Source organism: Mustela nivalis (genome assembly GCF_964662115.1).
Source record: "Mustela nivalis genome assembly, chromosome: 16".
In the NCBI taxonomy this organism is placed as follows: domain Eukaryota; kingdom Metazoa; phylum Chordata; class Mammalia; order Carnivora; family Mustelidae; genus Mustela; species Mustela nivalis.
This window is the reverse complement of record NC_139035.1, coordinates 3,454,945-3,479,042: the sequence shown is the minus strand read 5'-3', so window position 1 is coordinate 3,479,042 and position 24,098 is coordinate 3,454,945. Positions and strand designations below refer to the sequence as shown.

The window sequence follows — 24,098 nt, the reverse complement described above, 5'->3', positions numbered from 1 at the left end:
GGAACTCAGCCCTGTAGACACCTTGATTTTAGTCCAATAAGACTCCATCAGGCTTCTGACCTCCAGACCTGGAAGACAATTAATTCGTATGAAGTTCCTAAGGTTCTGGGAACTCACGACAGTAGCAGGAGGCTTCTCCAGAGAGCGACCAGGAGAGAGATGTGTGGCTGGGCGGGAGGCTACACTGGGAAGAAGGCTGCAGATGATAAAACTGGCAACTGGGGTGAACAGCACCTCAGTTCAGAGAAGTCTCCCGTTGTGAGCATTTGGATGAAAGCTGCCAGGCCTTAAGAAGCCAATGAGCGAGCAATGAGGGTCAGGGCAGCTAGGAAGGATTCATGAGAGATGTTTTCAGGAAGAGCAGAAGCGTCGGCTCTCGGAGCCTACATAGGGAATAAAGGATCCGAGGACTCAGAATGGCAGTCAAATTGCAAAGGAATCCAAAGGACCAGGGCAGGGGAAAGGAGGTCGCTTGCAGAACTGCTGCTTGAGAGGAATTTAGAGACCACGATGCTAGCCACGACTGGCTACAAGCCAGTCTCCCCACCCTGCAGGCCTGTCCCAGGGCTCATACCCTTCTCACATTCTGTCAGTGGCGTCCAAGTGGACTTCGTGGTCCAGGCCATGAAAACACTTCATGCGTAGGGTGTGAAAGTGTTCAAAAGGAATCTCTCCTTGGTGTCCAGGGAGTGGCTCAGGCAGTGCTGGAAATAATTTCCGCCGGGAAGTCTTTGCAAATGACTTGTTTTCCACATTTGAGAAGTTAAGAAATGGATGGTCTCCCGTGTCTTAGAAGAATGAAAGGCAGGCGTGACATTTGGGATAATGCACCATTTTATTAGCTGGCATCAGCACTCTCTCAAAGCTGTACTGACCTGAGAAATAATGCTCTGGCTGACCCTGGATTCCTAAGATGGGGTAATCATAACAGTATTGTTTAGTTTGTGTGGCACTTGCGCTTTCACAGGAATGTCCTTATATTTCCATTCCCAGCCTTGCAGGATGGACACACACAGGGATATACACACGTCACTGAGGTGAAACCATGTTGATTAAAAATTTACAGGCACCTGGGTGGCTGGGGGGGTGTTAAGCATCTGCCTTTCGCTCAGGTCATGCTCTCAGGGTCCGGGGATGGAACCCCGCATCGGGCTCTCTGCCAAGTCGAGAGACTGCCTACCCCTCTCTCTCTGCCTACTTGTGATCTAGCTCTCTCTGTCAAATAAGTAAATAAATAAAATCTTTTAAAAAAAATTTATGAAGTGGGGCGCCTGGGTGGCTCAGTGGGTTAAAGCCTCTGCCTTTAGCTCAGGTCATGATCCAGGGTCCTGGGATCCAGCCCCGAATTGGGCTCTCTGCTCAGCAGGGAGCCTGCTTCCCCCTCTCTCCCGGCCTGCCTCTCTGTCTACTCAAATAAATAAATAAAATCTCGGAAAAAAAAAAGAATTTACAAAGTTACGTATGATGGAGGGAATTGAGCCAGCCTGCCTCTGGGTGTTACGTTTGATTCCCAGGATTCTCTTTGTTCAATAGTTTCTTGTGTCCGTGTGGTCATCTGTAGGTGCACCGGTTTCCTGATAATGAGTGGACTGCGTATCTACCTTTATGGGGGAAAGCAAAGGGCCCGGCACAGCGGGCAAGTTGTTTACCTTTGGGGCCAGTGGACAATAACATTTTGAAAACTAGAAAAGGCGAGAGAATGGGGCCAAGGGTGAGGGCCTGTGCCTGGTGTGTCACACCCCCACTGAGGAGGCTCCCGAGGCCTCTTTTTGCTTCTCCTCTTTGTTTTTTGCAGCTTGGTTTCGGGAGAGAGTACACCGTCACAATGTTTTCTTCATGATTCTATTCTAAACTTCACTTCCTTTGCAGAAAAAGTAAAAACAGACCTTGGAAACCAAGCTGTTTTTTTCTAAATTCTAGCACACGTCCCATCTACCATGAGCATCTCAAGTATCCTATTTTTATTGGATAGTCTCTGTCCTCCACCCATAACAAAGTATTTTTCTACCACCAAAGAGAAGGACTTTAAAATAGCACTTAATGGGGGCACCCTGTGGCTCAGTGGGGTAAGCCTCTGCCTTTGGCTCAGGTCATGATCCCATGGTCCTTGGATGAGGCCCGCATCGGGCTCTCTGCTCAGCAGGGAGCCTGCTTCCTCCTCTCTCTCTCTGCCTGCCTCTCTGCCTACTTGTGATCTCTGACTGTCAAATAAATAAATAAAATCTTAAGAAAAAATAAAATAAAATAAAATAGCACTAATGAACAGAAATCCTTAAGTGCTCGACCCAAGGTAGACTTTTTTTAACCTTCAGGTTGAGATCCTTGAAAGAAACCAGGAGCACAAAATTCCCGGAAGTCTAGCAAAGAAGCCATATGTGATCCTTCTGCAAAACTAAAATACTTCTCATGCCCTGAGAGTGCAAGAGAGGTTTTCTCCTAAGAAGAATCTCCAATTCTGGGGCCAGAACTCTTCAGGGCCCTTAATCCATCTCCTCTTTCAACAGTAGATCTTTATGCTGATTGTTCTGATACAGAAGGAATGAGTTTTCCTCGGAATGGGGCATGAGCATCCAAACAGCAACTCTAGTGTTTGAAGACTAAACAGAGAGCTGGCCCCAGGAAACATTGCCTGAGTATTTCTGGAGCTAGATGGCAGGAAAGGGCACCCGAATGGCTAAATGTAAGCCCCTTTCATTGTTGCAAACCATACAGCATAGAGGTAAGAACGTGAGATGTCAAATATCTAAAGGTTTCTCAGTGTGTGAATTTGGTCAATGGCCTCCACTGTCTCTGCCCAACACAATCCATGTACTACTTAGCAGCTACAGTGGATTTTCAAGTATTTATATAACAGCACTTCTTCCTTGAGCTATACTTCACAAAACAAAATTCACCATTAGAAATCTGCAGCTCAGGGACGCCTGGGTGGCTCAGTTGGTTAAGCAGCTGCCTTCGGCTCAGGTCATGATCCCATCGTCCTGGGATCGAGTCCCACATCGGGCTCCTTGCTCAGCAGGGAGCCTGCTTCTCCCTGTGCCTTTGCCTGCCATTCTGTCTGCCTGTGCTCGCTCTCTCTCCCTCTCTCTCTGATGAATAAATAAAATCTTTAAAAAAAAAAAAAAAAAAAAAAGAAATCTGCAGTTCAGTGGTTTCTAGTACATTCCCAGTGCTGTGTAACCATCACCACCACCTCATTCCAGAGCTTCTTCGTCACCCCAAAAAGAAATCCCCTACCTATTAGCATTTTGTTATATTTTCCCCTCCCTGTACCCTCTCTCTACCACTAATCTACTTTCTGACTCCATAGATTTTCCTATTCAGGAGATTTCATGAAAAAGTGATTATATAGTATATGGTTTCTTGTGGCTGGCTTCCTTCAATTAACAGAGTGTTTCCAAAGTTCATCCATGTTGGAATTTGTAACAGTAGCTCTTTCCACTTCTTGGCTGATAATAAATATTTCATTGAATGGATAAACAATGTGTGGTGTATCTATTCATCAAACCATGTGCATTTGGGTTGTTGACCTATTTGGCTACAATAGGTTTGCTCTAACAATCATGTGCACAAGTTTTTGTATGAATGTGCAATTGCAGTTACCTAGCATTCTTAGTGGAATTGCTAAGTCATATGATAATGTTGTGTTTGACTCTTTGAGGAAATCAGTGTCATTTCAAAGTGTAAATCTGTTTTTTTCACTCTCCAGTGGCTTCCCAAAGCACTGAGAATGAAACTAATATTCTTTGCATGTACTACCAAGATCTTTTATGATCCGGGCCCTGCCTGCATCTCTGATCTCCCCTTCCACTGCTCACCCCATTTGCCAAATCACAGACACAATGACTTGCTCCCTCAACCTCAAAAATGCCAAACTCCTCAGTGCTAGGAAAAATAGATGTCTACATGCAAAAGAGTGAGTTTGGACCCTTATCTTCACATTTAAAAAGTTAACTCTAAATGCATTAAAGACTTAAGTGTAAGATCTGAAATTATCAAACTAGAAGACAACATGGGGGAAGACTTCATTACATGGGATTTTGCAATGACTTCTTGGATATGGCACCAAAAGCATAGCAACATAAGCAAATATACACAAATATACACAAATGGGATTTATTCGAATTTTGGTACATCAAAAGAAACACTAAACAGTGTAAAAAGACCACCTGGGAGATGGGACACAGTTTTGGCAATTATGTTTCTGGTAATTGGTGGGGGATAATATCCAGAATGTGTAAAGAACTATGGCTTAACAACAACCATAAAAACCCAAGTAAACATGGGCAAAGGACTGGGATTGACATTTCTCCTAAGAAGGTACTCAAATGGCCAAGAAGCATATGACCAAGATGTCCATTCATCCCTGATCACTAAAGAAATGCAACTTAACACCACAGTGAGACATGTTACCTAATACCCATTAGGAAGACTGCCTTAAAAAATGAAATAACAAGAAACAACCTTTGACCACTAGCAAGCCTTGAGAGTGGAGTGAGCCCACATCCTCTCTGAAAATCGCCCTGAGGCGGTGCTTCCAATTGGCAACACTCAATCCCCATTTGGCCTATACTTTATCATACCTTGGATGTCTACAGTACTCTGGGGGTCCCAAGGGGTTTTTCATTGAAAATTTCAGCTTGCTCCTGCCCCACCCCCAGTAAAACAGTCTAGTATCCTCCAGTTTTCTGTGTCTGGAAATAGCCACATGTACATAGTTTGTGATGAGATGTAGGTCTTGTCCACCAAAGCTTGCTCCCATGCCAAACCTCACAGACCCTTGCTCTGTGCCAGATCTCTGGCAACCCTGAACTGCCACACTGCAGGCATAGTAAACACTGCTTCAGCAAGCCATGGGCAGTCAGGCCCCTTCAGGGTGGAGGGACTCCACTCCCACTAAAAGTCACTCTTCGCGCAGCACCTACAAATTGGCCACAGTCAGTCACCACTTGGATTCCACCACTTGATGGAGTCCTAGGCATCTCCCCTTGCCAGGACTCCCAAGTCTCTTACTGCAGAATCCACCAGCCAGCCAACTGGCTAGCAGGAACATATCCTCCAGCCCAGCCTTCAAGGGGAACATGCACATGTGTGTTCCCTGCTGCTTGCTAGTAGGCAAAGGCCTTGTCGCCCCCCAAGAGCTTGCTCCTATGACCTGACCTCTCCACACCCTCGCCCTCTTCCAGATCTGTGGCGGCCCCAAACTGTTCCACCAAGCGTGTGCACACTTACGTTCTTATCACAAGCCGTGGCCAGCTCCGGCCCTCCAGATCTGTGGAGCTAAGGCCCCTCAGCACCACCTACAGAGGCTCAAGCATGGAGGGAACCCATTCCCGAAGTCACTCTGAGGCAGCCAGTGAGATGGGTGAAAGCCAGGCTGCACGTAGCCTTACTGTCTGCTCAAGTCCCTGCCTTCGAGTGTAGGCCAAGAAAAGAGGCAGAGCTAAAATAAAACAAACTACATTTATTTGGGGGGGGGGGCGTTCTGGAGTGTAATTCAAGGAACACAAATTACGGTAGCCACCCAAATTGTTTCTCCACCATGGAATGAACATTAGGGTTTTTTTTAAGACAAAGGGAATGCTTTATATGTGTTGTTTACCAGAATTCTGATTAATGCTGGCAGCAGAAAACTAATCTTGGCCCAATAATTGGTTGCTAAGGCCGTCACTAAGCAGCAGCTCTTAGTAGCAGCGAACTGCAGGTATTGGGCCTGAGTCCTTGGAATATTTGCCGTCTGGCCCAGTTCAAGATTTATGGTTTCGTTCCATGAAGATGTGTAGAAGGCCCATTTCTTTAATGGCCTCCCATTTCCATTTTAAAACCCCTTGACACTGAGGCTCCATTTCACTTCACCTTTCACATTTCTCCTTCTGATCAAGTCCTTGCTCTGAGGGCATTGCTGACCAACTAGATTTGCTCAGGCCCACGTCACTGAGTTGGACCAGACCCAGAAGGTCATGACCCATGTCAGAGGGCATTTGAAGTCTCTGATAGTTATTTCAAGGTGTCACCATCGAAAGGGTGAGGCCACATTTAGGCAACAAGGCAGCAGTCGGAAAACGGTTCTTCAGCAGTTTTCTCACCTGCAGCCTTATTAAGCCATCTGGGGGTTCAGATGAATCAACCTGTTGAGAGGTCATAATCCTGGTGGTTTTAGAGGTTGTGGATTCCAAAAGCACCAACCTATTAAATGGACCCATCTGACCAAGGCGAGGAGCATAAGAGCAAGTAACAAAAATAATGTTCTAAAGCCTCATAGATCTCATGCATATTAATCTACATAATGAGTAAATGGTTAAGAATGTTGAATTAGGTATCTAAGGGGCTTAAGAAATTTATCAGTGCAACAGAGCTGATATAAGGAATAAAAAGAAAACTTAAATCAGTTTATCAAGAATTGAGATTAGAAAAAAAAGATTAGAGGGTGCATTTCTCTGTTATAGTTCATTGGTTGAGCAAGGACATTTCATTCACTACTAGGAAAAGCATAGCTTGTATAGTCCTCAGAAAGTCCTTTTTCAACAAATAACTTTTTTTTTTTTTTTGGTAATTCAGCAAGGTCAATACCATTCGATATATATTTTTTAAAGATTTTATTTATTTATTTGACAGAAAGAGATCACAAGTAGACAGAGAGGCAGGCAGAGAGAGAGGGGGTCCCTGCTGAGCAGAGAACCCAGTGTGGGGCTCGATCCCAGGACCCTGGGATCATGACCTGAGCCAAAGGCAGAGGCTTTAACCCACTGAGCCACCCAGGCACCCACCATTCCATATTTTTAACAAGATGGAGCCCAAAGTACAAAATAGGAGTCATTGCTGACAACTCTTTTCACACACTGTGTGCTGGAGCCTGTATGGCTATCTGCGAAAGGTTGAAACAAGCTCTGGGATCAGCTGGTCCTAACAAGCCCACAGGCAAGCTGTGGGGCTAATCAGTAGAGGTCCTGGGGTTTAGAGAGAAATTTGTTACAGGGAAGACAAAAGGGTTTCCAATACCATGAATAAGTTGGAGTTTCTGGTGATGGGTATCTAACATGGAGGTCTCCCTTTGTAATCTACTGAGAAGTGCAGATAAGAGTGCCATCTCTACCAAAGAAAGAGAAAAAACAACAACAATAGCAAGGTAAGCAGCAGCAGCAAGAAAAGGGTTCTATGGACCTGGTCCAGTCATCTTGGGAACATTGTCTCCTCCATCTGTTATCTGCTTCAATTCCAGAAACCTACTTTCAGGTCAGTCGTTGTTGGGCAGGGGCAGTCAGGCCTGGTGCTTCTATTGATGGGATGTATGAATCCCATGGGCTATTCCTTGGAGGTTGGTAGCACAAGGATTGGTTAACAGCTTGATGGGGGAGGGGCTTTCCAATAGTGTTGGAGATATTCTTCCTGAAGATCTCTTTTCCAGTAGGTGAAGTCCCCAGGTTATAAGGTATGGTTTAAGGTCTTTCTCTCCTGGAGGTACACTATGGAAAAATGGAAAGACTGCTCCACTAAAGTATGGTTATTTTGAGTAGAAGCAATTAGAAGCAGTAAAAGCCTTCATCATGTCGGAATATTTCTCCTTTGATCAACTGTGGATCAAAGAAGCAGGGATTAGGGGTATTGGGCATCCAACAGATACATATTGGACTTATGCAAATACATACATTGTTATGAAAAATAAGAACACTTAATAAGAGTTTCAGAATTCTGGAGGAATCAGGGAGAAAAAGATAAGTGTTTCAAACTGTGTTGTAAAGAAACACTTTACCAAATTGATGTAGGTTATAGGTAACTTAATGGAGGAGAGAATAGGGGTCCCCTCAGTCTAGAGAAGAAAACAAAGCAATTATTTTTCCATTAGTGTTTTAGAAATTTTGAGTTATGCATTCATAACTAAGTTTAATGTTATGATCGTAAATTTAATAAAATATGTGTTTAAGCATATTTATCTAAGTCTTTCTCATGAATCACTTTGAAGATGAAGTACTTAGAGTAATAGCTACCTATAAAAGACTTAAAATAGCAATGGTGAGAGATCTCATGAGAATTCATTATGATGTACTTGATGAAGAAATTTGGTTATTTCTGTGACATAACATTCTAAGATAATAATGAAAATTGTGACATAACATTATACCAGCACATATCAGAATTTTAGGAATTTTTCACATAAATTCCTAGATCACTTATAATATATACTTATAGAAATATATTATTAGGTGGGATGCCAGGTTGGCTTAGTCAGTTAATCGTCTGCCTTTGGCTCAAGTCATGATCCAAGGGTGCTGGGATTGAGCCCCACATCAGCTTCCCTGTGGATGACTTCACATCAGCTCCCTGTTCAGCTTTTCTTATTATGCATGTAAATAAATAACTTTTAGAATTTCAAAGGATCCCCAAAGTGGTCATTGCAATTTTAAATCACTCTTAGTAATATACATCCATGGTGACCAAAGCTTTCCAGAAGAAGAGCCATAATACTGACCTGTAAAACCCACCCAGAGTCCCAGATGGGAGCTGCCCTTTAGGTAGCAATATTTGACATTGAAAGTTCCAGAGCATCCTCACTGGATAACTCCAGACCTGACAGTGTTGATCCCCTGTAGAAACTGGAGACTGGAGAGTCAGAAAAGTGTCCGTCTCCTGTGAGAAGCCCTACAGGTTAGGGTCTGGACAGAGATATGTTCCTCCCCATGGGGAACTGTATGGAACAGAAACCCGACAGAGAAGTGTTACTCCTCACCTAAAGCTGGCAGTAAAAGACACACAGGGAAAGGCTAGAATCACAATCAAGGAGGAAGGTTCAGAGCCTACAGGACCTCCACAGGAACCGGGAGCCATGGGGAAGGGCAGCGGCACAAAGCACTCAGGCAGGAACCAGGCATGAATCCGGCAGCTGCACCAAACCTGAAGCTGTGTGTAGTTTGGATCCCACTTCTGCTTCCATGAGAAATGTCCACCGAGAAAGAGGCAGAGCTAGAGTAAAACAAAAGCATTTATTTGGGGGCTCAGAATTGCAATTCTGAGAGAACAGATCTGGACAGCCACATAAACTGTAGCCTCTCCTAGGGAATTAAAGTCAAGGGCTTTTAAAGCCAAACAAAATGAATGTGTTTTTTGCAAAGAATTTTGGTGGGTGTTGGCAGCAGAAAACAGTCCTTGGCCGAGTATAATTGGTTCCTCAGGCTGTCACTAAGCAAAGACCTTACTGCGCAAAATTGCAAGTGTTTGGGCTGAGTCCTTGGGACATTTGAAGCTTGGCACAGTTCAAGGTTCACTGTTTCCTCTAATGAAGACCAGCGTGGAGCCCCTTATGTAATGGCCCCAAGTTCACATGTTAAAACCATTTGACATACAAGCGACACCATTTTCCTTTACCTTTCTCAGCAGCGAACAAGGGTCCCAGGGTCTCTTGTTGGAGAGTTTCAGCTGCCGCCCCAGAACAACTTCTGGAGCAAGGATCGCTTTGCCCACGAAGCTCAGTGCAGGGGCGCCCCAGGCCTGCAGGGCCTCAGCTGACCAGCCTGGCCGGAGGAGACATGCAGCCTTGACGTTCCCCCTTCAGGATGATGGGAAGAGAGGGCCTGCAACGTGGCGGAGGCCTGGGACCCCCCATAGCCTGCTCCTGTGAGCCAGCCTCTGCCCGGCTGCCTCCTTCCATGCCCCTGACTCACCAGAGCTGGGGGCCTCCCGGGGTGCATGGCACACCCCTCAGCTAGCCTCGGCTTGCAGGGGGCGCTGCAGGCCCCTGTGGTTCTGACAGGACCCTCGCCTCCTGAATGGCCTCAGGCTGGAGGGAAGCCACACTGGTAAAATCTTTGGAGGCCACAGGTTTGAACTGGCGACAGTCAGTCTCCCCTTGGACTGCTTGCCTGATAGGGCCCTGGGCTTCTCCAGCAATGCAGGCTCCCAGGTGTCTACGGGCTTCTGTGGAGGTCAGGACTTGTAATGAGGCTGGTGCCAGGTTCTTCGTAGCCTGCCCTGGGAGCCCGCCTCTCCCCACACCACCAGGTTTCAGGTGTCTCACTCACCTTACTGCCAGGCCTTGTGTATGAGCGGTGTGCTCTTTGCAGCCAGCCTTGGGCTGCCAGAGGATATCTTGACTCATGGGCTTCCGAGAGGACCCTGAATGGCCTCATGATGGAAAGAGACAGCCCCAAAACACTCTCTGATGCTCCGGCCTTGACCGTCGACTTGCATCCCCCGTTTGGACTGGCTACCTGATTGGGTCACTGTGTTCTCTAGCATCAGACCTCCCAGAAGCTCCAGTTGAAGCTGGAAGCTCAGTGAGTTATTCTGGGAGGGCCGTTAGCCACCCTTGAGGCTGGAGTGTTTTGGGGAGCAGACTGGGCTCCATATTTCTGGATGGCCCTGGCAGCCCGTGTCTGGTTTTCAGGATGTGGACTGCACGTGGGCAGTCAGTGCCTGTTGGTTCCAGACGGTCAGGGACCTGGATCAGGCTCACATCCCAAGAGGCTTGGTCTCAGGACAGGGCCATGGGGTGACAAGGCAGCTGCCCACTGCCAAGCCCCAAGCTACACACACGCTTATATTCCCCCTGAAGGCAATCTGCTCTGCCTTGCCACAGCTGCACTGGCCAGGATGGCTGGGGTATCTCCAGCAAGAGACCCCATGACCCTTGTTTGCTGCTGAGAAAGGTAAAGGAAAATGGTGTCCCTTATATGTCAACTGATTTTAACACCTAAACATGGGGGCTTTACATAAGGGGCCACGTGGTAGTCTTCGTTGGATGAAACAAAGATCTCAGCCCAATCCCTTGCAACTTGGTCCACTGAGGTCTGTATGAATGTTTGCATGAATGACCGACAATGACCTTGTCCTCATTACAATACTAAAATCACAGCCCAGAGACGAGCACAAGCCTCATTCACATAACATACAATGTGTGTATAGGCCTGTTCCTTAGGGCACATGTGGGACCTCATGCCCTCCTCTCCATCCAGTGACAAAGCTTCCCTACCTGAATATTCAGCCTAAGCCTAAGTAAAAGGAACCTGTCCACCCCCACTGGGGGAGTCAGTGCTTTGGAAGCCACTCCCTGTCATCTCTGTATTTGCTGCAAATGAAGTTGCTTTGTGCACAGCTCACCTGGTGCATGGTCTGTAACACGCCAAGGAGAGAACTCACATGGGCAGGCTCTCTAAAGCCAGTTCTGACCTGTTTCAGAGACTTTCCAAAGTAGAAAGCTTTCCTGAGCTGCCGCACTGACCCTTGTCACCACTGTCCCTACTCTTCCTCCACCCTCTTCTCCCTGCTTCCCACCTCTTGACCCCAGCTTAGTTGAACTTTCAAACTATAATAATAACCCTAAGGTTCCCCCAAATCCCCAGGCATCAAGCACCTACCTGTAAGGTAAAACCTAATGAAGAAGGTCTAAAAGCTCCCTCTGTTTATTGTAGCCCTTGCACTTGGGCTGAATTGCAAACTATTAAGAAGGAATTTCCTGAGGCTCGTGAAGACCGTTTAGGCATTGCTAAAGAACGTAACGTGATCGCTCCAACTTACAAATCCGGTTTTTCTGACCTCTGCCAACTTATTCACACGCTTGGAGGTAAAGGCCATGCTAAGAAAGCTTTAACTTAGCTGAGTCCACTTGAAGGGGCATCCTTTAAAAAGAGCATTTCAGGGCGCCTGGGTGGCTCAGTGGTTAAGCCGCTGCCTTCGGCTCAGGTCATGATCTCAGGGTCCTGGGATCGAGTCCCATCGGGCTCTCTGCTCAGCAGGGAGCCTGCTTCCTCCTCTCTCTCTCTCTCTCTGCCTGCCTCTCTGCCTACTTGTGATCTCTCTCTGTCAAATAAATAAATAAAATCTTTAAAAAAAAAAAAAGAGCATTTCAGACCTCTTGGAGACAATGGAATACATTCTCCTATTGATATGCAGAAGCTTGAAAAGATTAAAGTGACTTCAAAAACAGTTTTAAAGGATCTTTACAGCAAGCAAATAAAACAGTCTTTAGTAAAAGACTTGGTCATCTGAGTAAGTAACTTAGTAGTAAGTAACTTAGTCCAGTCCTGCCAAGCTGCAATCTTCATTTAAAACAGCTTCTTTCGGGTGCCTGGATGGCTCAGTGGGTTAAGCCTCTGCCTTCAGCTCAGGTCATGGTCTTGGGGTCCTGGAACAAGCCCAATATTGGGCTCTCTGCTCCGCGGGGAGCCTGCTTCCTTCTCTCTCTCTCTCTCTCTGCCTGCCTCTCTGCCTACTTGTGATCTCTGTCTGTCAAATATATAAATAAAATCTTGGGGGCGCCTGGGTGGCTCAGTTGGTTGAGCAACTGCCTTTGGCTCAGGTCATGATCCTGGACTTCAGGATCAAGTCCCGCATTGGGCTCCCAGCTCCTTGGGGTGTCTGCTTCTCCCTCTGACCTTCTCCTCTCTCATGCTCTCTCTCACTCATTCTCCCTCAAATAAATAAATAAAATCTTAAAAAAATAAAAATAAATAAAATCTTGGAAAAAAAAATAAAGCAGCTTCTTTCACTTCTTGCAAGGCTGGGAATGCTGCTGATGCCTTCCCAGATAGCTAGAGCTTTGCCATCCATTCAGAAGGTGCCCATTTTTCCAATCTTTATTCTGCCTACCCGACTTAGAGCAACCTTCTTCAACAATATTGTGAGCATCCTTTTGCCCCTGCCTGTTCTTTTATTCTCAGGCCAACAGAGCAGTGTCAGGATGAATCGAGAGACCAATGAACCTCATACCGTAATTCCCCAAAAGTGTAAGTTAAAGAAGTATTGAGAAGGAAATTGAAAAATAGTCCAGCAAAGACTGTAATGGATTTATTGAAGCTGAGGAGGGAGTTTTAATCCTGGAAGTCCACTGGTGCATAATTAAAATTTGGTTTTCTTTATGTTAAAAGGACAAGTATTCTTGAATTATATTGTTGTGCCCAAGTTTCATGTCTGAGAGACCACCAAGGAGCCAACACCGATGCAATCACGCAAGGGTTTTTCCAGCAAGCTCGAACTTGGGTCCAAGTATACCTGGCGCAGCGGAGCAGGGACTTGGACCCCCAATCTGGTTACAGCATGGTATTTATGTGTTGTTTTGGGGGATTTCCAATAAAGGGTGTGGACTCTGTGTCTCTGGGTTCAGTTCCTGATAGCATACTGGGTATGTCGGTCCTGTGGTTGAGCCTGGCCACACACGGGAGGCCAGTGAGATTGCAACACACAGAGAAAGCTGCACAGTCATGCTAGGTCACACACAGGTGGCCAATTGAACTACAATTCACCCCATAGTAGACAGCCAACACTCCTTGGTAGCTAGGGAGACAATATGCATACTCCACTGATTGGATGTCTCCACCTGATCTGACCCTCCATCCCTGCATTCGGGCTGTTACCTCTACCTGAAACTGGTTTCCCAGACTTGCTTTTAAGTTAAGTTCCCCGGCGAGGGCGGGGCGGAGTGGGGGAGCAGGTCAGTTTAAGTTTTACTGCAAAAACAACAAAATGGCTGTTCAACCGAGGTGGGGCCGCTCTGGCTAAACAGGCCCTTACAATATTTGTCTGCTCTAAATGAGAAATTGAAAATAATGAATAATGTTTATTTACCTGTAGGTAATCTACCCATAAAACAAAGATTCTATGTTTTGCCTGCATCAGGTTTGACTACCCAAATACGCTGAGTCTTTAGGATATTAAGTTTCACTTACAACCATGTGACTCTTTGTATTTGCCTTCACAATCTTTTCTTGTCAGTTGATCAACTAGATAATTAAAGATTTTTTTTTAATTTAAGATTTTTATTTATTTGTCAGAGAGAGCGAGCACAGGCAGACAGAATGGCAGGCAGAGGCAGAGGGAGAAGCAGGCTCCCTGCCGAGCAAGGAGCCTGATGTGGGACTTGATCCCAGGACACTGGGATCATGACCTGAGCTGAAGGCAGCCGCTCTACCCACTGAGCCACCCAGGCAGCGTCCCGATCAACTAGATAATTAAAAACTCTTTCATAGTCATCTATAATCCTGTTTGATCAAGTATCCCAAAATCTTTCAATTTTTAGCAGACTTCCCTAAATCAAATTCTAAATAAAGTCTTTTTGACCTAAAAGTAAATAAGAATTTTCAGAGTTCCTGGAACTTCTGGAAAGATTTGTTCCCTCTCCTTACAGAAAGGGAGGTCTTACACTATATTAGAGTTATTTGATATATCAAATTACATGGGAAACATTGTTAAACAAAAAATGATGGTAATTGAAAAAAAAAGTGGTGCTAAGTCTTAATGATGTACTTCCTTTTTAAAAAAATATTTTATTTATTTATTTGACAGACAGTGATCACAAGTAGGCAGAGAGACAGACAGAGGGACTGGGGAGCAGGCTCCCTGCTGAGCAGAGAGCCCAGTGCGGAACTCGATCCCAGGACCCTGAGATCATGACCTGAGCTGAAGGCAGAGGCTTTAACCCACTGAGCCACCCAGGTGCCCCTTCCTTTTTTTTTTTTTAAGATTTTGTTTATTTATTTCAGAGAGACAGAGAGAGTATGCCTGGAGACAGGCCTAGGGAGAGGGAGACCCAGACTCCCCGATGAGCAGGGAACCCAGTGCAGTCTCAGTGGGGACTGGATCCCAAAACCCTGAGATCATGACCTAAGTGGAAGGCAGATGTTTAACTGACTGAGACATTCAGGCAACCCCCCGAAATGATGTATTTCTATAAATGTATATTATAAATCTAGAAATCTATGTAAAATTCTCAAAATTCCAATATGTCCTGGTATAATGTTACAAATCACAATTTTTGTTATTATCTTAGATTGTTATGTGTAAAAGAAATAACCAAATTTCTTTATCAGTTACATCATAATGAAATCTTTTTTTTTTTTTTTAAAGATTTTATTTATTTATTTGACAGGCAGAGATCACAAGTAAGCAGAGAGGCAGGCAGTGAGAGGAGGAAGCAGGCTCCCTGCTGAGCAGAGAGCCCAATGCGGGGCTTGAGGCCGGGCTTGATCCCAGGACCCTGGGATCATGACCCGAGCCAAGGGCAGAAGCTTTAACCCACTGAGCCAGCCAGGCACCCCCATCATAATGAAATTTCATGAGATCTCTGACCATCGTTATTTTAAGTCTTTCACAGGTAGTTATTGTTTTAAATTCTTCATCTTCAAAGTGATTCATGAGAAAGATTTAGATAAATACGGTTAAACGCAAATTTTATTAAATTTACGATCATAACAATGAACTTAGAAATAAACACATAAATCACATTTTCAAAAACACTAATGGAAAAACAATTGCTTTAATGTTTTCTTCTCTAGAAAGAAGGACCCCTCTCTTCTCCATTAAACAATCCATAACCTACATCAATTTGGTAATGTGTTTCTTTACAACAAAATTTGAAATATTTAAACTTTTCTCCCTGCCTGATCCCTCCAGAATTATGAAACGCTTATTAAATATTATTATTATTCATAACAACGCATATATTTGCATAAGTATAATAAGTATCTCCTGGATGCCCAATAGTCCAACCCATGTTTCTTTAATCCACAGTTGATAAAAAGAGATATAATTTGACATTATGAAAGTGTCTACGTGGGAACAAACAAACTAAGAAACTGTTAGATTTTTCATATCACACACCATGTTATTATCTCTATGCTGTATGGTTTGCCACAATGAAAAGGGCTTACATTTAGCCATTCAGGTGCCCTTTCCTGCCATCTAGCTCCAGAAATACTCAGGCCACATTTCCTGGGGCCAGTTCTCTGTTGAGTCTTCAAACACTAGAGTTGCTGTTTGGATGCTCATGCCCCATTCTGAGGAAAACTCATTCCTTCTGTATCAGAACAATCAGCATAAAGATCTACTGTTGAAAGAGGAGATGGATTAAGGGCCCTGAAGAGTTCTGGCCCCAGAATTGGAGATTCTTCTTAGGAGAAAACCTCTCTTGCACTCTCAGGGCATGAGAAGTATTTTAGTTTTGCAGAAGGATCACATATGGCTTCTTTGCTAGACTTCCGGGAATTTTGTGCTCCTGGTTTCTTTCAAGGATCTCAACCTGAAGGTTAAAAAAAGTCTACCTTGGGTCGAGCACTTAAGGATTTCTGTTCATTAGTGCTATTTTATTTTATTTTTTCTTAAGATTTTATTTATTTATTTGACAGACAGAGATCACAAGTAGGCAGAGAGGCAGGCAGAGAGAGAGGAGGAAGCAGGCTCCCTGCTGAGCAGAGAGCCCAATGCTGGCCTCAATCCAAGAACCCTGGACATGACCTGAGCCAAAGGCAGAGGCTTACCCCACTGAGCCACAGGGTGCAACCATTAAGTGCTATTTTAAAGTCCTTCTCTTTGGTGGTAGAAAAATACTTTGTTATGGGTGGAGGAAAGAGACTATCCAATAAAAATAGGATACTGGAGATGCTCATGGTAGATGGGACGCGTGCTAGAATTTAGAAAAAAACAGCTTGGTTTCCAAGGTCTGTTTTTACTTTTTCTGCAAAGGAAGTGAAGTTTAGAATAGAATCATGAAGAAAACATTGTGACGGTGTACTCTCTCCCGATACCAGGCTGCAAAAAGCAAAGAGGAGAAGCAAAAAGAGGCCTCGGGAGCCTCCTCAGTGGGGGTCTGACACACCAGGCACAGGCCATCACCCTTGGACCCATTCTCTCGCCTTTTCTAGTTTTCAAAATGTTATTGTCCACTGGCCCCAAAGGCAAACAACTTGCCTGCTGTGCCGGGCCCTTTGCTTTCCCCATAAAGGTAGATATGCAGTCCACTCATTATCAGGAAACCGGTGCACCTACAGATGACCACACAGACACAAGAAACTATTGAACAAAGAGAATCCTGGGAATCAAACGTAACACCCAGAGGCAGGCTGGCTCAATTCCCTCCATCATACGTAACTTTGTAAATTCTTTTTTTTTTTTTTCCGAGATTTTATTTAATTATTTGAGAGACAGAGAGCACAAGTAGACAGAGAAGCAGGCCGGGAGAGAGGGGGAAGCAGGCTCCCTGCTGAGCAGAGAGCCTGATTTGGGGCTGGATCCCAGGACCCTGGATCATGACCTGAGCTAAAGGCAGAGGCTTTAACCCACTGAGCCACCCAGGCGCCCCACTTCATAAATTTTTTAAAAAAGATTTTATTTATTTACTTATTTGACAGAGAGAGCTAGATCACAAGGAGGCAGAGAGAGAGGGGTAGGCAGTCTCTCGACTTGGCAGAGAGCCCGATGCGGGGTTCCATCCCCGGACCCTGAGAGCATGACCTGAGCGGAAGGCAGATGCTTAACACCCCCCCAGCCACCCAGGTGCCTGTAAATTTTTAATCAACATGGTTTCGCCTCAGTGACGTGTGTATATCCCTGTGTGTGTCCATCCTGCAAGGCTGGGAATGGAAATATAAGGACATTCCTGTGAAAGCGCAAGTGCCACACAAACTAAACAATACTGTTATGATTACCCCATCTTAGGAATCCAGGGTCAGCCAGAGCATTATTTCTCAGGTCAGTACAGCTTTGAGAGAGTGCTGATGCCAGCTAATAAAATGGTGCATTATCCCAAATGTCACGCCTGCCTTTCATTCTTCTAAGACACGGGAGACCATCCATTTCTTAACTTCTCAAATGTGGAAAACAAAGTCATTTGCAAAGACTTCCCGGCGGAAATTATTTCCAGCATTGCCTGAGCCACTCCCTGGACACCAAGGAGAGATTCCTTTAGAACACTTTCACACCCTACGCATAAAGTGTTTTCATGGCCTGGCCCACGAAGTCCACTTGGACGCCACTGACAGAATGTGAGAAGGGTATGAGCCCTGGGACAGGCCTGCAGGGCGGGGAGACTGGCTTGTAGCCAGTGGTGGCTAGCATCGTGGTCTCTAAATTCCTCTCAAGCAGCAGTTCTGCAAGCGACCTCCTTTCCCCTGCCCTGGTCCTTTGGATTCCTTTGCAATTTGACTGCCATTCTGAGTCCTCGGATCCTTTATTCCCTATGTAGGCTCCGAGAGCCGACGCTTCTGCTCTTCCTGCAAACATCTCTCATGAATCCTTTCTAGCTGCCCTGACCCTCATTGCTCGCTCATTGGCTTCTTAAGGCCTGGCAGCTTTCATCCAAATGCTCACAACGGGAGACTTCTCTGAACTGAGGTGCTGTTCACCCCAGTTGCCAGTTTTATCATCTGCAGCCTTCTTCCCAGTGTAGCCTCCTGCCCAGCCACACATCTCTCTCCTGGTCGCCCTCTGGGGAAGCCTCCTGCTACTGTTGTGAGTTCCCAGAACCTTAGGAACTTCATACGAATTAATTGTCTTTCAGGTCTGGAGGTCAGAAGCCTGATGGAGTCTTATTGGACTAAAATCAAGATGTCTACAGGGCTGAGTTCCTTCTGGAGGCCCAAAGGGAGAACACCTTTCTTTGGCTTTCCTGCTGTCATAGGCTGGAAGGCCCTCTCCTTGGCTCCCAGCCCCCTCCACCATCTTCAAAGGCAGCGATGCTGCCCTGAGCCTTCTCCTGCTACCACCTCTCTGGTTCTCCCTCTTCTGCCTCCCTCTTCTGCTTTTAAGGACTCTTGTGATTACATTGGGCCTGCCTGCATCATCTAGACTGGTCTCCCTATTTTAATGTCAGTCGCTGAGCAAACTTAATTTCCCTTTCTGCGTAGCCTAATTTATTCTCAAGTTGTGGGAATTAGGACATACACGTCCATGGGGTAATGTTACTCTGCTTGTCACAAGCTCTATCCTATCCTCTGTCACCCACATTCAAGAAATGCTGTCATTATCTAAGCCCCATTTTGCAGTTATTTCAGCATCAATCAATCATTGATTATTGTTGCTAAAACCACATGTTTGGGTTTTTAAAATTTATTTATTTATTTATTTGAGAGGTAGAGAGAGACAATGAGAGAGAAAGCATGAGAGGACAGAGGTCAGCGGGAGAAGCAGACTTCCCGCTGAGCAGGAAGCCCGATGTGGGACTCCATCCCAGGACTCCAGGATCATGACCAGAGCCGAAGGCAGTCGCTTAACCAGCTGAGCCACCCAGGCGCCTCAAAACCTCATGTTTAAATTAAGTAAGGCTAGTAATTGCAAAATATAGATTTAGAGGTCTGGATTTATATTTTTAGGGAAAAAACCCAAGACATCGAATGCTCATATTTATACTCACTTTGTATTATAAAGCACACCAGTGCCCACTCTGAAGATCCTAATAAAACACACACCATTTAATATCGAATTAGCAGAAGCTAACGATACGAATGATACTGCTTAATTATGTTTGGCAGTCCAACCCCGAGAGCACTACGTTTCAAATGTATTTCAAAAGCCAGCATCTAACGCATACGTAAAGTATTTCTTCATCAGTGAGCCACACATTTCAGGAAACCTGCAGCAACTTCGGCTTAAACTTCTATGGTTGTTACTGCTTCCTTGGGCTCTAAGAAGGGAGCAGACACAGGCGACAATGGGTAGTTACACATTCTCTTAGTCAGAAACATAGTGCAAATTATAACTGCATGTTTGAGGGCGTTAAATAAGGGGCCGGTGCCTGGTATGGCAGAAATCACTTCTTACGGTCTTCCCAATACCAGCCATTAACAGAAAGGACCATAGGGACAGAGGGAAAAGCAGGCGCCAATGGGTCCTGAAGACAGCTTCAGAGGGTGGAATTCTTGGTTCTTACGTAGGTCATGCTGTTACTACTAGGACAAGTTCAGGTGTGTGGCATTTACCAAAACAGACAGATTATAGACACTTCCTGTCCCTCCTCAGGAAAGCCTTCTCTGGACACCTCCAGAGCAGACGAGGTCTGGGAGGTATGCCACCCTTACAGAACCTTACACTTCTCCTTCACATCGTTTGCCACAACCTCATACAGATTGTTTTTGTGATTGTTGGATGGGTGTCTTCCACGGGACTGCCTTGCTTACCGCTGTACCCTTAGCTTTATCACAAAGATGGGTCCATCTTGGGCCATTTACATGTTTGAGGACTTGAGTAAATCCTCAGCGGAGAGGGCAGAGGCTTTGTTTTTGTGTTGGTCGTTTAAATGTTTTAACCTTGGTGTTGTGGAGCACTTCGAGCAAAGAGTGTCCTCAGCTCTCAATCAGCATTCTCTGGAAGGACCCATGTCTCACTCATGAGGAACTCTACATGATGAGGTAGCAGAAGCCACCACAGAGGCTCCTCCAGTTCCTTCCCAGAAAGGACACAACAGGAGCTCAGCAGGTGGGAGAGGAAAGTAGAGCTTCTTCGATGTCACGTGTACAGACCTCTTAAAGTTGTGCAGGGGGAACTAAATTCTTTGTGACGTTTCCCTTGTATTTTGGAAGAGCAGTTCTCCACGTGGGGTCCTGGGCCCAGCCCCGGCATCGCACAGAAGGATGCTAGACACGCACATCCTTAGACCGCAGTAGAGACCCGATCCTTCAGAAACTCTGGCGGCGGGGCTCGGCGACCCGCTGGACTAGGTTCCAGGGGAGGGGCGCCCGGGGGGCTCAGCATCCGACTCTGTTTCCGCTCAGGTCAGGATCTGCGGGTGGGATCCTGCCCCCCACATGGGGCCGTGATCACACGTTCAGGGTCCCGAGTGGGTTTCAGATTCTTTCTCCCTCCGCTGCGTCTCTCCCCAGCCACGGTCTCGCTCTCAAACACATACGCCCTCAAGAAAGAGAAAGTCTTCCAGGCCCTGCAGACGCACGTCTGAGTGAGACCTGCTTCCAGAAAGCCGAGTGGGCGTCCCCGTCGAGGATGAGCCCTCCGGGCTCCCTCCACTGCCGAGGTCCGAGCAGCCGGGACCAGAGACGCTCATTCCCGCACGGGTGTCCGGCGGGGTCTGCGCGCCCCTCAGCCGCCGAGCGCCCCAAAGAGCCCGCGAGGCGCCCGTGGGCACGCGGGCCGGGCCGGGAGCGGCGTCAGCGCGGGAGGGGAAGACGAGCACCGGAAGCAGCGACCGTTCACCTCACAAGTCAGGTGCGCGGGAGCGGCCGCTGCGCGGTGCCAGCCGCAGGACAGCCTGAGGAGGCCGAGTGTCCCAAGAGTCTGGCACGTGCGTGCAGCGCTGCGGGGGAGCGGCGGCTGCGGAGGCCCCTCCGAATTCGCAGCTGCTGTTCCTCTGCTGAGCGTTCCCGTCAGCACACTAACGGCGGGATCCCGCATTCTAGAGCAGGACGAGCACGCTCAGGGCCGGCTTTCTCCAGAATAAGCATCCACCACGCACGTCGAGGGGCGACAGTAAGCGACGGCGGGGGCGAGGCCGAAGGTAACGCGGCCAGGACGGCTCTTCTGCTAAGCACGGGCTCTCCTCAGCCCTGGCCGCACGTCCGTCTGCTGGCTTTTCTGCTCTGGGGCCGCCTCCTGCCCGCGGCCTCCGCGGCCCGCGCGCCGCCCTTCGCGATGGAAGCGGCCAGGAGGCCCGCTGGGACAGAGCGCGAGCACCGAGGGCGGGAAGCCCGGGCGGGGTCCTCGGCGGAGGAGACGCTCAGAGCCGGGAAGGCTGCCCTCTCGCGGCGCTCGGACGCAATCCCGCCGACGCGGCCGCGGGGTGTCTTCCGCCCGGAGTCGGGCCCGTGGCCCCGCCCCCTGCTGCCGCGCGCGTATCCACGCTCGGAGCCGGCGCGGTAGGTGGCGAGCGTGTCTCGGCCAATGAGGTGCCAGGATCGAAAGACTGGCCAATGAGACGCCGGGAGGGTCGGGCGGCCGGCCAATCGCGACGCCTGGCACCCGGATATGATTGCGGGTTCTGAAGGCCCGCGGTGAGCGAGTGTGAGGGGCTCTGCACTTGGGGCTGGTGCTGGGAGCCGGGAGCCGGGAGCGCGGGTGACCGTGGTTCGGGCTCCGTGTCCCGCGCGTCGGCCTGCGTGTCCGCGTCACCCCTCTGGGGTCGAGCGGGGGCTCCGTCCGTGCGGGCCGAATTCCGACGCCGGGCGGCGGCGCGGGTGCGTGTGCCGGCGCAGCCCATGGTCCCTCAGCGCGCGAGCCGGAGCGTGGCGGAGACACGGCGCGGACGGTGACAGCATGAACCTCCTACCCAAGAGCTCCCGGGAGTTCGGCTCCGCGGAGTACTGGGAGAAGTTCTTCCAGCAGCGGGGGAAGCGGGCTTTCGAGTGGTACGGAAGCTACCTGGAGCTGTGCGGGGTGCTGCACAAGTACATGAAGCCCCGGGAGAAGGTGAGCGCGGCCGCGCGCCCGGCGTGCGCTCGGAGCGTGGGCGCCGAGCTCCGTCCCGCCGCGGGTGGCGGGGGGCGACGGGCCGCGGTTCACGGCGGCCGCCTGGGCCCGCGTCTCCGGACTCGGGGCGTTCCGCGGCTCGGAGGCAGCTCTGAAACGTCCTGTGCAAGGTTTCGGGGTGGGGGGCGACCTGCTGCCCCAGCCCCTCCCTGACCTAGTCATCGCCCGGGAAGAGGGACCGCAGTAGTGACCCTGGCTGTCGCCTCCCGGGGCCGTTTCCGTCACGGCGCACCCGTGTGGAGCCGGCGGTCGCCGTGGCTTTCCTGACGCCGAGTCCGCCGGCGGGGGCTGTGGCCGCCGCGGCGCTTCCGGCCTGCGCTGCGCCGGCGACCTGGAGCCGGAAGGCACGTCCCGGGGCGCCCGGGGCCAAGCTGAGCGCCGGGGGCTCGGGGTCGACGAAGTGTGCTGGGGATGTGGGGGGGGCGGCTGGCAGCGAAAGAAGGGCGGGAAGGTGACTGGTGGGGCGCGTGCCGAGTGCGGGGCTGTGCGGGTGCCGCGTGCGCTCCTCCCGCGGCTGGGATCTCGTCACGACTCCGCGAGGCTCCTGCACGGGCTGTCGGGGCAGCGGCGGCCCCGAGCGCCGGTGTCTGGCCGCAGGTCGTGTGCAGGGCGCGCTCCCGTGGGAGCTGAGACTCAGCCCCATCAGGGCAAGACTTGGGCTCTTCCCACCGGGCTTTTCCAGGGAGGGACACTGGGGCCGCATTTCGAGGGCTGCGGGCACGACTGCTGCGCAGAGAGGGGGCAGCAACTTGTGTTTCAGGTTTGGCTTTAGGACATAGCGGAATACAGGCGCGTGCGTGGCTCAGTCCATTGCTCAGCGTAATCAGTTCAGTAATCAATGTATAGAGGAAAAGATGAACGTCTGGTTACTATGTATCAGACGGCAAAGCAGTGGGGCCTTCATTGGATTTCTCCCCTTGGGTTAGCGCTTGTGACTTCCTCCTCCTCCAGGGCCTTTGTGTCCCAGGGTCATATCCTGGCTGCACTTCCTCCTATGTCTGGGCCTCATCATTAACCCTTCAGATCCTTAGTTTTTCATCTGCCCAACATGGTATTGTAAAGTTGTTATAAGAGTTAAATAATTACAGGGACGTTTCGCTGGCTTATTTGGTTAAGCATCTGCCTTAGGCTCAGGTCATGATCGCAGGGTCGTGGGATCAAGTTCTGTATCAGGCTCCTTGCTTAGCAGGGCTCCTTGCTTAGCAGGGAACCGGCTTCTCCCTCTGCCTGCAGCTCATCTGTTCTGTTCTTGTGTGCACGCTTGCTCTGTCTCTCTGACAAATATACGTAAAATCTTAAAGATAATAAATAACTAGAAGTCCTAGTATAGTAATTGGCATGGAGGAGGTAATTAGTGACTTAAATCCTTCTCTGAAAGAGTTTATGAATAAACTTTTCCTGTTAGTGGCCTTCTATTTCTCAATGTCAAGGCGGCAGGACTCCTCAGTTCAGTTTTCCCAGGGCTTTGGGTGTATTTTTGCCATTTTCCTTGTAAGAAAAAAATTTTTTTTTTTTTAATTTGAGAGAAAGAGTAAGGAAAGAAAGAGAAGAAAGGAGCGGGGCGGGGGGTGGGTAGATGGGGAAGCGGACTCCCAAGGATAAGGGAGACTGATATGGGACTCCATCCCAGGACCCTAGGATCATGACTTGAGCCAAAGGCCAATGCTTAACCTACTGAGCCACCCAGGCACCCCCACTTTTCCTTTTCTTATCTTTGGTCTCCCGCAGTATGTGTTAAATGTTTAACAACTGTGTTTTCAGGGGGTTAAAAAAAAATCCCTGATGTGTACTCTCTGCCAATTTCTGTGGCATAAAAATGGCCACCACGGGCAGATTTCAGAGAACCAACTTGTCAACCAAGTCACAAAATTGTGTATATTTAGCAGTTGGGTTCTTGAGTCGGGTCTGTCTCACTGCAGCACAGTGCT

General features: G+C 48.2%; 1 protein-coding gene across 5 annotated transcripts in view; it reads left to right on the top strand.

Moving 5' to 3' along the window:
• Positions 1-20,532: 20,532 nt before the first annotated feature.
• Positions 20,533-24,098, top strand: part of VAMP4 (vesicle associated membrane protein 4) — a 50,771-nt gene continuing 47,205 nt past the window's right edge. For 3 of the 5 annotated variants that reach the window (XR_014303907.1, XR_014303908.1, XM_082702790.1), the window contains exon 1: positions 21,671-22,110. The gene's annotated coding sequence lies outside the window, so the exon portion shown is untranslated. Of the gene's footprint in view, positions 22,111-22,486; positions 22,571-24,098 lie in introns of those variants that run through there. The other 2 variants (XR_014303911.1, XM_082702792.1) reach the window with 2 other exon arrangements.